Source organism: Orbicella faveolata, unplaced genomic scaffold (genome assembly GCF_042242905.1).
Source record: "Orbicella faveolata isolate gen_17 unplaced genomic scaffold, um_ofav_v1 contig_12, whole genome shotgun sequence".
In the NCBI taxonomy this organism is placed as follows: Eukaryota; Metazoa; Cnidaria; class Anthozoa; order Scleractinia; family Merulinidae; genus Orbicella; species Orbicella faveolata.
The window spans coordinates 19,615,919-19,627,422 of NW_028301539.1; the positions used below are offsets into that span (position 1 = coordinate 19,615,919).

At 38.9% G+C, this 11,504-nt stretch overlaps 1 pseudogene; it reads right to left on the reverse strand.

The window, feature by feature from the left end:
- Positions 1-2,249: 2,249 nt before the first annotated feature.
- LOC149117028 (uncharacterized) lies at positions 2,250-4,313 on the reverse strand (annotated as a pseudogene).
- Between the last annotated feature and the right edge of the window lie 7,191 nt (positions 4,314-11,504).

Here is an 11,504-nt window from a genome sequence, read left to right on the forward strand (position 1 = left end):
AAGGAGCCGTTCTCATTTGTCATTCCACTTGACTTGCAAGGGTATGTGAACTGAAAATATATTGAGAAAACTAAATTTACAAGATGAATTTAAACTTGCCCTTTGCCTGAATCTGTAGAAATGTGCATAGTTTCTTCTTGATTTCCATCTCTTAAATTTGAAAAAAGGCCGTGCCCTTGCTAATGTTTTCCTGCGGTAACAAAGCACTTATTTATTTTGTTATTGATCGTTGCCTTGTTTTTCAATTCAATAAAGAGATAGACCTACCGCTCAGCCTCTTTAGAGGTGTCGTCTTCTACGGGAACAACCGCGGGACTACCACTATCACTGAAAAAGGCATTCAATATTAAGTAAAGAAATAAACAAACTAACTAACTAATAACATAAACGAACTAACGCACGAATGTATGGATGGGTGGATGAACGGATAAAGGGATGGATGAACGAATGAATGAACGAATGAAAAAACGAATGAATGAATGAACGAACAAATGAACGACTGAATTACAGTAATAATGATTTCATGCGCTGCCTTGTTTTTCAATTCAGTATAGAGAGACCTACCGCTCAGCCCCTTCCGAGGTGCCGTCTTCTACAAGAACAATTCTGGGACTACCACTATGACTGAAAAAGGCATTCAATATTAAGTAAAGAAATAAAGAAACAAACAAACAAATAGAAATAAATGAAATAATAAACTAACTAGCGCACGAAGCAGCATGGATGGATGGATGAACGAATGAATGAATGAACAAACGAATGAACGACTGAATTAAGGTAATAATGCTTGCACGCGCTGCCTTGTTTTTCAATTAAGTAGATAGAGACCTACTGCTCAGCCTCTTCCAAGGTGCCGTCTTCTACGGGAACAACCGCTGGACTACCACTATGACTGGAAAAGGCATTTTGATATTGAATAAAGAATTGTTTGTTACATTTGTTGTTTTTCTTTTGACACAGAGGTGAGTTAAAACAGATAAGAAGATAAGAATATATGGAGCACAGGGTACCAATTCAATGACACAGTGATCAAGTTGTCCTCAATAACTCCATCAGTCTTAGTCTCACCTGGTGTTAGCCCTTCCCTGATCTTGGGTATCCAGCATTGGCGGGAGATCATCATAATCATCCTGGAGAGTGAGAATATATATTTACGTAAAGGAAGGAGTGCATATGTCGCATTCAGTGGAGGATTTATCACACTTTCAGTATTGAAGATATGTCATCACATAACCTCATTTCCGCATGTCTCCATATGGCGGCGCATTGTTGACATGGCAACGGGCATCTTGCATATCATGCAGTCCTCATATTGATCTCCCCAATCCAGATTGCTATCGTCTAAAGTAATGTCAATCTGCACTGGCCTAATGTAAATACGGCCAGTGCCAAAGCAACGCATCTCTTCTGTACTGCAACTTCCGTATGATACGATACTTAGTTCCGTGCGAGACTTCTCTTTCATGGTGAGAAGTTCAAACCCCCCACAGAATTTTAAAGGTGTGAATGCTCTGAAACAAAAGGAAAAAGGAAGTGCTGACTGTTTGCAAAACCAACACACTGCTAGAACGCTCAGGTACATGTACAACCTTTGCGCAGGTCTTGACAATTTCTTCAAGGTATTGTCTAAGTACATAGGTGACACGTTTAGTAGCACAAACTGTGCTTACAATCATCGTGAAAATGGATGTGGATTCAACCAGCCAGCCCCCAAGTTGCCAACGCTAGCTTTGTGCACATATCTCTTTCTTGTGTGTTGACTCTGAATCAATTTACGTACTCACGTTATGGAAGCTCTCAGTCTTAAGAAGTGCACAGATTTTCTAACTATTTTAGCTTCATAAAATTCACATTAAATTAACGAGTATAATACAAGCGAGATGCACAAACACAGAACCGGCACTTACTCGTACAAAACTGACTTCACGCTTTCTGCGTCAGCGGTAATGGGAAGAAGAATTTTCTTTTCCCCCAATCCGTTGCCTTTAAGGCGTAGCTTTTGGGCCGTAGAGGGAACTGTATCCTGCTCTCTATCAGAAAGACAAACGAAAGTTCTTATGATAGTTCGTTCTGAAAGAGAAAGGAAATGACATACTTAAGTTCAGTTTCAGGCTTGTAATACAGTAAACACCCACATATAAGAGGTCAGACTGATTGTGTTCTTATTTATCGGATGCTTAGTGAAAAATCAGCCTCAGGATGTTCTTAAATGTTCTTAAATTTTTTTAAATTCAGTGCTGTACAACATAAAAAATGTTGCTAGAAATTTTAATCATGTTTTTGGACAATTACATAAATTGATGGAACAATAATTAAAAACCTAATGTTCAAATAGGTCTACTGTAATCAGTAATGTAACAAAACATTAACAAGAAGGGTGTATGTATAGTTCTGTGGCAGATCCATATGCTGCCCCACCCTTGAAATGCCTAAAGTAGAGGTCCATTGTACATCTGCAAATCTGAAAGTCTGATTTACTACTGTGTTGACATGTACATCAGCAAAACAATAACATTAAGGGTTTGTACTCTTGTTATTGTTTGTAGATCTGTAACCCAAAAGCCAGCTGTGCATCTTAAAAACTGTATTCGTCCAAGCCCTGGGGAGAGATTTTCTCGTCTCCTGAGCCATCAGTTGTCATTAGGCAGCCGGTCTTTTCAAAAAGCCGTCTTAGAAAGTCTTTGCTTTCTTTTAGTTCACTCCAGGCTTCCCCAGTCCATTGAGTCATAAGTATTCGCCTGTCCTTTGCAGAAAGTCTATCATGCCATTTTTCAAGATTGTCATCTATCTCCAACCACCTGTCCATTGCAGCAGCAATTTTCACTTTCATCATCCTTCCACATCCTGCATCAATTGGCTGAATTTTATCAGTATGGTTTTCTGGTAGCATGTACACAGAAGTACTGATTTCATTCCTACATGTCTCGTGGAACTCTTTGGTTTGTTGGAAGGACACGTTGTCTGCAAATAACACCTTTTCCTGGTCAGTTTTTCCAACCAGGTATGAGTGTTTTCTTGCACCATTGCATATTTGTCACCTCATCCATCCAGGCATTTTGCTGGAAATACACATCAACTCTTTTATCATATTGTTCTTTCTCTTGAGAACTAACATTCCCTTTCCCTCTAAACACAAGGGAAAGCTTTACATTCTGTTCTCCTTCACCTCTTATGCAAAGTTGCAAAGTGGCTTGCCTTTTATCCAGACCTGATGATGGTTGTGCAACCCAGACTTGTTTATTGCCACGTGAGTCATAGGTAGTCCCTTGGTCCACCACGAATGGAAGAGGAACCTGGTCCACATTGTACCTGTTTTCAGGAGTCCGCCTGCCATATTTGGGGTCAGTCATAGTTGATCTGTTCCGCCTCCTCTGTGTTTTCAGGGATTTCCTCAAATTTTGATGGAACTTCTGGATGGTTAACCTACCATCATCAGCAGAGTTTTTCTTGTTTGTTCTTCTTCTCAGTACTATATCGTGCCTTTTTTTAAACCTTTGGAACCAGTTAGAGCTTCCTTTGAAACTTTCAGCCTCCTTTTTCCCATAAGTCATCTCAATTTTTGCCTTCATCTTTTTCCTGAACCACAGTTTTGTAATCTTGCATCCAGCTGCTCTACGAACTTTGAATTCAGCAATCAATAGATTAGCTGCAAGTGGATACCTCTCGCTCTGCTTCGATCGCCCAGCCACGATTTTTCTTCTCTGCCTTGCATCTCTTATATTCCCAGAATTTTTTCCCTTTTTATTTAGTTCTAGTTCCTTCAGAATTTGGTTTCTGTTTTTGTTCCACTTTTGAATCAAAGATCAATGAACTCCTTTCTCTTTTGAGACGATGTTGTATCTATGTTTTGATGATTTCAAAGAATCAAAAAGATCCAGGGTTTTCTTTTTGAATTCAACTGTGTACGATTTTCGTTTCTTACTTCCCCTTCTCTTGTTTCCAAGACTTTCGACTTCGTTACTGTCTAGAACAATGGGATCATTACTTCCTGATTGGCTAGCCTCAGGCAATGAGCAATGGGCATCTGCTTCCTTTCGATTGGCGAACATATTCTCTTGCTTTGAACCCTCGTGTGAGTTCTCGGTCATCGGGTGTTTGAATTTCATGTGGCTGTCAAGGTATTGTTGACCTCTGAATGATTTACCACAGATGTTGCATTTTACTTCAGCACTTTTAGATATCTCAGCTGTCTTTTCCATCGTTGGCGTGATGTCAAGCTTACAACCATTCTTCAATTCTACTTTTTTTCGAACGCCACAATCGAATAAAGTCCGATTCATCTTTGTTTTAGCTTAATATATTCAGCTCATAAAAATTCCAAACAGTGAAGTTCAACACACGAGGAAGAACACTTTGTGTGCCTCTGCATTGGCCAGCGGTTTCCTTTGTTATATTACCCGGGAACCACTTCGAGCACTGCCAGGTTGTGCGAGTGAGGAACCATCTTGGAATTCGTGAAAAACCTTGACAGATTTTTAGGGATAAACCCACACACATTAGAATAATGACGAATGAATATGAACTATATTTAGAGGCAAGCACAAGGGGTTATCATGCTTATTTCAAGGACGCCACAGTCTACATTGGAGAGATTCTTATATGCGAAATGGAGCCCAATAATCGCCACAGCAAGTATGCAGTTGTGGTAAAAAATGAGGACGACAGGATTGTTGGTCATGTCCCTATTGAGCTTTCTAAACTCTTCTTCAAATTTCTATCAGAGTATGGCAAAATTGAAGCAGAATGCATTGGAAGTAGAATAAACAAAGGGTGAGGAAAAGGACTAGAACTACCAGTAGACTTTAGACTAGTTGGGAATGCTCGATATCTCAAGAAACTTCTCAAGAAATTACAGAAAAAGAACATTGAGCTCGATTACCAATGGAAGCTGAGCAAGATACAGAAGTGTTGAGTTTGAACTTCAGTTATTTTCAATAAATTTGAATGACATAATGGGCAACAAAAGACTGGACAAGTATTTGCAAGCTTTGATCAACTACAACTGTGATTGACCTTGATACAGCTATAAAATCTTATGTTTTTCTCTATCAATACAGTAGTTTATAGTATTGTAAAGGCAAAAAATGTAATTCATGATATTAGATATTCTGAAGAGAACAAAGGTGCCCAAAACTTAGCTAATACCATTGGTCAGCAGGTGTGTTTATGGTAATTTGTGTAATTTTGACACCCTTCCCATTTTATAAGAACATTATTTTTTTTTCCAGGCTAATATTGTTCTTATAAAAGTGGTGCTTTATTTGCCAAATTTCAGCCTGATGTTCTTAATCCATGTGTTCTTATATGCGGGTGTTTACTGTATTACCCGCGAGCATTGTCACCGAGAGAAAATGGGATGGGGGTACTTCATTGTGATAATTGACATAAGCAGTCAATTATATCGACACGGTTACTATTAGAGTAAAAAGAACAAATGCATTTATCCATAGGCACATTTGCTGATTTACCTTTCTGTACAGAGCCCCTGCCACGCTGTCCCCTTACTCCCGTGGGCCGACTAGCACTGTATGGCTGCATTCTCTAGAGAAATATGGCAAAAATATTGCATGTCGTTGATGCCAGGCTGATGTCTCATACCAAAACAAGTAAGGTTTTCCGTACTCCGCGTTTCAGGAAAAACCATTTCCACAGGAATAAGAGAATTACGAAGTATCAGAGAGTTCTTTACATAACGTAAAACAACGTTATTAGTTTGGAAAGCGCTAAAAACTGAAATTTCCATGAAACAACGAAGAGGTTTACAATTTTTCTTCAGTTACTTATTTAAAAAAAGACTTGCATACCATTTGCCAGTTAAAAAGCCAACGGTGCTCCTGGATAATAGCTGAGCTTCCGGTTGTTGTTGTAGTAGTAGGAGTACCAGAAGATGGACTACAAGCAGACGTCGTGCTTGAGGCAGAAGTAGAGGGAGCTGCACCCAACACTTCGAAAGCCCTTCATAGAAGGGTGGCTGCTTCTGTTGCTTGATTTGCAGATGCACTCTAGAATGAACATTGGACGAGTTTAGTTTAGACTCAAAACTAAACCTTCAAGTACCAACATAACGGTTTCCAGAAATAATCCAATAAATTAGCAAATAAGATAATTTTTGGTCTTGACAAGAGGTGGCCAGTTACACTGTGATGACACCAGAAATGGTAAGAAGCGGGTTGGGAGAGACTATCCTTTCCCCCCCCCCCCCACAATCCCCGGCAAAAAAAAGCAGTAAGATAAAACGACGATGTAGATGTCACTATTTATCCCAACATAGGGCTTACAGACAAGATTTGATAGAGCTACTTAACTACAAAGATTTCTCTTCTTTCTTTTCCTTTTCAGACATTACAGGGACACAAATGGTAACCGTCACCGAGTGATCATGTTTTTCCCACTTTCGACATCCGCCCTTTAAATGAAAACATGGTGGTTTGCACGTAAAGAACTGACGCCAGAAAAGTGAAATGTATATATTTTAACCCCCCGGGCCCGGGGGGGGGGTACTTTGGGAAATTCTGGGTGGGGATGTGCCGCTGGGACCCTGGAACCCTTAGCCTGTACCAGAGTTAGTTCAGCTGAATTTTGCTACCCAATACTAGAGTGAACTTCCCAAATACCCCATCTATCGACACTGTCGAAGCTGGTTTGCGTAAATTTAAACTTGCCGATTTGATTTTTTTATATTTTTGAGTGGCAATTCCCAGTTTCCTTAGTCTAGATAAAATCTTCAACCAACTAGTCAGTTTTGGGGAAAATTATACCCTATTCCAGACCCAAACGCTCTGATTTTTATACCCTATCCTACAGTAAACTGCTCGAAAAACATACCCTTCACAGCGGCACATACCTATATAGCACACATATGGCAGTGCCTACCCCCCTGGCACTTTAACCGTGTATAAAGTGCATTGTTTGCAGGTTGGATTTCCATGCCGATGTTCGGCATTTGCCGTCACTAGTCAATGATAAGCTCCAGGGTAGGGGGGCCGGGCATACCCAGGGCGATTTGACATTTTTGCCTATAGCTGGTTTTCACATGATGTCACTAAAATTCTAACAACAAAACTATTGATCTTCCGGAGATTTTACTTTAATGATGTATAAGAGCAGCTAAAAACTAATATTCACACAAATTTTCGCTCCAAATGGGTTCTTGGTTTCGTGATACACTACGCTTGAATTTCTAAGCTTTTGCGTGAGGCGGCATTTATATGACGGCCTAGAGAGGTGTCATGATGGTTAAAAAAGTGACTTATTTCGGGGAACTTGGCTATCTGAACAGTTCATGTCTTAGAAAAAGTATTATTTTAGTGTTTTAGAGTTCCTCGAGGGATAAATTCATGCTTTTGTAGCAAAACTCAGTGACAGATGTTTCTGTTGGTTTCCAGCTGCCATGTTGGTGCCCATACGGATGGGCACCAACATGGCGTCTCCATACAAATCTCTATAAATTTGAGTAAAAAATTTCTCCGCATATCTCGCATAAGAAAAATTGCTGTGACCAGAATTTTGGACTTAATCTATTGACCAGTTTTGATTTTTAGTTTGATCTATTTTGAATTGCGTGACACTAAAAACCAGCAATTTTCACGTCAAATTCTTTACCCAGGGGGAAAACACTGATGTCAAATACCCCCTCCACACCTACAGCCTTTTTTTACCCCTTCCACTGGCTTCCACAGTCTTTCTTTCCGGTCTAGTTATATCCCACGCTTTGTAAAGAGGCATTTCTCCCAAAGGCAAACGCTTTCTAAAACTGTTTAGGCCAACATGGATTAACATTCAACAATGAACGCCATCTTGAAGGGTCAGGCAAAGCGGTCAGAAATAAGTGTTTGTATGGGAATCTGATGGCAAAAATTTTTTTCCAAAATGTAATTCTACACAATTTGTGAAATACTAGGTAGAAGATTGTATTCACCAAGTTTGAAGGATGTAGCTGGGCTAGAAGACGCTCAGTTAATATTTCTAATTTTCCATTCATTTGTTTGTAAATTTGACCGGGTAGACGCGGTTCGCGGGAAAAAGATTACAGACAAATGTATGGAAAATTAAAAAAAATAATTGATCGTCTTCTAGCCAAGTTACATCCTTCAAACTTGGTGAATACAATCTTCTACCTGACATTTTAACGTCTTGATTCACAAATTGTGTAAAATTCGATTTTGCAAAAAGTTGTTTGCCATCGGATTCCCATGCAAACACTGTAATTTCTGACCGCTTTGCCTACCCGTCAAGAAGGCGTCAAAAACCATCATATGATCAATTTAAAACATAGCGTTAAAATATAGAGCAAAATCTGTACCATAGTGGAAAATAGTCTAAAAAAATGAAATCTGAAACAAGACAAAGAACAACAGTGAGTAAACTGGAGGTGCCATCATTTCCTTTGAGTTCAGGCTCATGACTTTAACCTTCTTTGACCCAGATATAATATCCTATCCGATCTCATAAATATTGCCATAACTTCTAGGTTCCCTCTGGCACTCTCAAAGACATATCTTCTGGACAGAAATGCATTGCAAAATGAAATAAAATGAAGCAAACTTACCAAAGTTGTCCGAACACGCTTCGCCAAGCTCGCTGAGTCGGTGTGACCCGTGTCACGGTCATTCACTCTGCTTATTTGGCACCAAATATGATGGTATTACGTCAGACCCCACATTGACTGAACCATTTCAATCTTGACTTGTCCACTTCACTGTTGTATTTTTTGCGGTGCGGTGCGCAAAGAAGGTTGTTTCGTTTCGTGCCATGCTAGATCACTTTTAATTTCGTTCAATCATTTCTAATTACACTGGACCATTCCTTCTATGACTGAACAGCTCAACATTAAGTTAAGCTATTTGCTGTTTGCACGAATGATTTGACTTTGTACTGCACTGTTTGTGTCTGCGTTAAATCAGTTGGCACTACACTAAACCATTGGTTGGTGAGCTGAACCATTTCTTGGTGAATTAAATGATTTGTCGATTACCTCGACCGTCCCACCATTAATTACACCATTTTGAAACAGAACACTTGACCGTTTGTTGTCAGACCTGATCATTCCACGTATCGTAGTCAGATGGATTCTCATTTAAATAAACTGATTCTTACTAGTTTGTTCCATTTTGATGTCGGTGACTGAACCATTTCTAAATTGTCTAAATCACTTACTGTTTCAGTAGACCGTTTAACACAAGAACACCTAACTATTTGTATTTAGACAGTATCATTTGTCAATCATTTATTCCATTTCACAAACCATCACTAAACCATTTATGTTTTGTCTGTGCTGTTTAATAATCTTGTATTTTTGGTGGTGACGGCCGCCCATAAAACTAATGAAATAAAAGAAACGAACTAAACCAAAAGCCTTAAAGAAAAGTACAAATAAAACGAAATAATGCACTACATACCAAGGGTTATTGAGAATATAGCATTCGAACTAAACCAGTGCTTGACTTGAGAACTTGAGTATAGCTCAGAATAAACCAACTGAATCAACTGAATTTGCTGAACAAATGGTTGCCAATTTATAATAGATTTGAGTAAACTGTAGGAATAACTCTAAACCAAATAAGGCTAGGGAGTGTATTTGTTGCCCACAAATACAGGATTTACCTAAGGGAACTAGGAGGTAACTTCTCCTACACAACAGGATTTAGCTAAGAGAAGTGTGTGGGAAAGAATCACCAACACATACCAAAATAAGGTGTGTAAGGAAACCAAACTAATGTAGGAAAATAACCCAAATAGTAAGAAAAATAATAACACAACACTAATAAAAAAGTTTGAGAATTAGAACTGAAAATGAACTAAAGTGACCTTGTCACATGTGGAACAACGCAGAAAAAAGTTGGCCGTTCATGGTAGCTTGAAAATGGTAATAAATTCTTTTTTTCTGTATATATTTGCAGAAACTGCTGTATTCTGTCTCCAAGTCCATGGTTGTCGGAAACATGGAACAGCACATCGCTCAACTGGCATAAGGTGGCCTTGTCTTAATTTCTGCGTTTGAAAGTGATAAACAGCATGGATGCTTGCACCATTGAATGAAGCCAGCTGTCAAAAGAGCCACCCTGGAAGGGAGTAGTATAAAAGTAGAAGTTGAAACAGCTTATCTCATCTAGAAGATTCACAAGCATCACATACTGGGGATCTTTACAGGGACCAAGTAACTCTCGTATACACTTTCTGACAAGCAGCCATCCCCCAAATGCAGCTGAAGACACCAAAGATATTTTTTCTGCCTTAGGTTTCTGTGGGGATCTCTTGTTTCTATGAATTTGGATAAGGCAACAACAACAACCTTAAACAAGATAGTGAATTATGAGCCTGGCAGCCAGCAAATAAGCCAAGTAGGTCATAACAGATATAACTTATTTCTATCTTTTTGTAAAATAATACACATATTCCTAGCCTTTGAAACAGAGCTTTATATAGCTTCTTAAATAGTGACCAGAAGATAATTGTGTACTGTAGACTCTTCTGCATTAATTAACAATATATGAAAAGGTCCTTGCCAGGGAACCATGCATGACACTTTAGTGGGACTGTCTTCTGTCCACTATGTGTTACAAAACCAGAAAGATGCTAATTACACTGCATCTCTTATTAGTATCAATACATTTGACAGAAGGCATTCTTGTCTATGACTGTACCATGGTCTAAAGGTACATTGAATGCACCTTTGGAGAAAACTTCTCACTGAACAAGCAAGTTCAACAGTGCATTTGTGCTACAGACTGAACAAGCAATTTATTGTTTGTGGTGTGTTGCGCATAAAATAAATAAAGTAAATCTTGTTCTAAAGGGGACTTAAGGAAGGTTAAAATGTTTTTAAAACAAGACTCTTCAGACAGTTTTACTGCTTTTTTTCAGGCACGGTAGTTCCAGCCCAGTATCTGCCATATTGAGCTGGAACTACAGTGTCTGAAGAAGAGCTGTAAAACTTTCCTTTCTTATTAAAGAACACTGAAAATAGTTATGATCGTGTGTTGACTGTGTTCTGTTGGGGCTGAGTAATTATGCATACTTTTGCTGTGAAATTAATTATGAATGGTTGTACAAAATGTATTCATGGAAACAAATGTATTCATGAAAATAAACTAAAAGTACCTCTGCAGCTAGTTTTTTCTTGTATTTCCAGGTTGGATAGTTGCCAGTCAATACTAACTGGTAATCAGTCATGTATTGACCCAGCTCAGGACAAACCATATGTACATGATCAAGTGTTGATGCATAGTCAGACTTGCTGTGGAGGTTCTGTTCGAACTCATCAACAAGCCATGATGTTGATAAAGATTCCATTTCATGCCTCGCTTCAAGGTGCATGCTGAATTTTCTGTTTTGTTTTTCATCTACCCTTTATGGCTTTGTGGGTGACAATTGACCTCAGCTACATGTACATGCAGTAGTTTACATGTGTGAGAGGGCAAAGTTCAGATGCTCAAACTAAAATAAGATCTTTGTATTCAAAGAGTGGGAAGTGAGTAGAAAATGTGAGATTTTGTTGTCCTCAA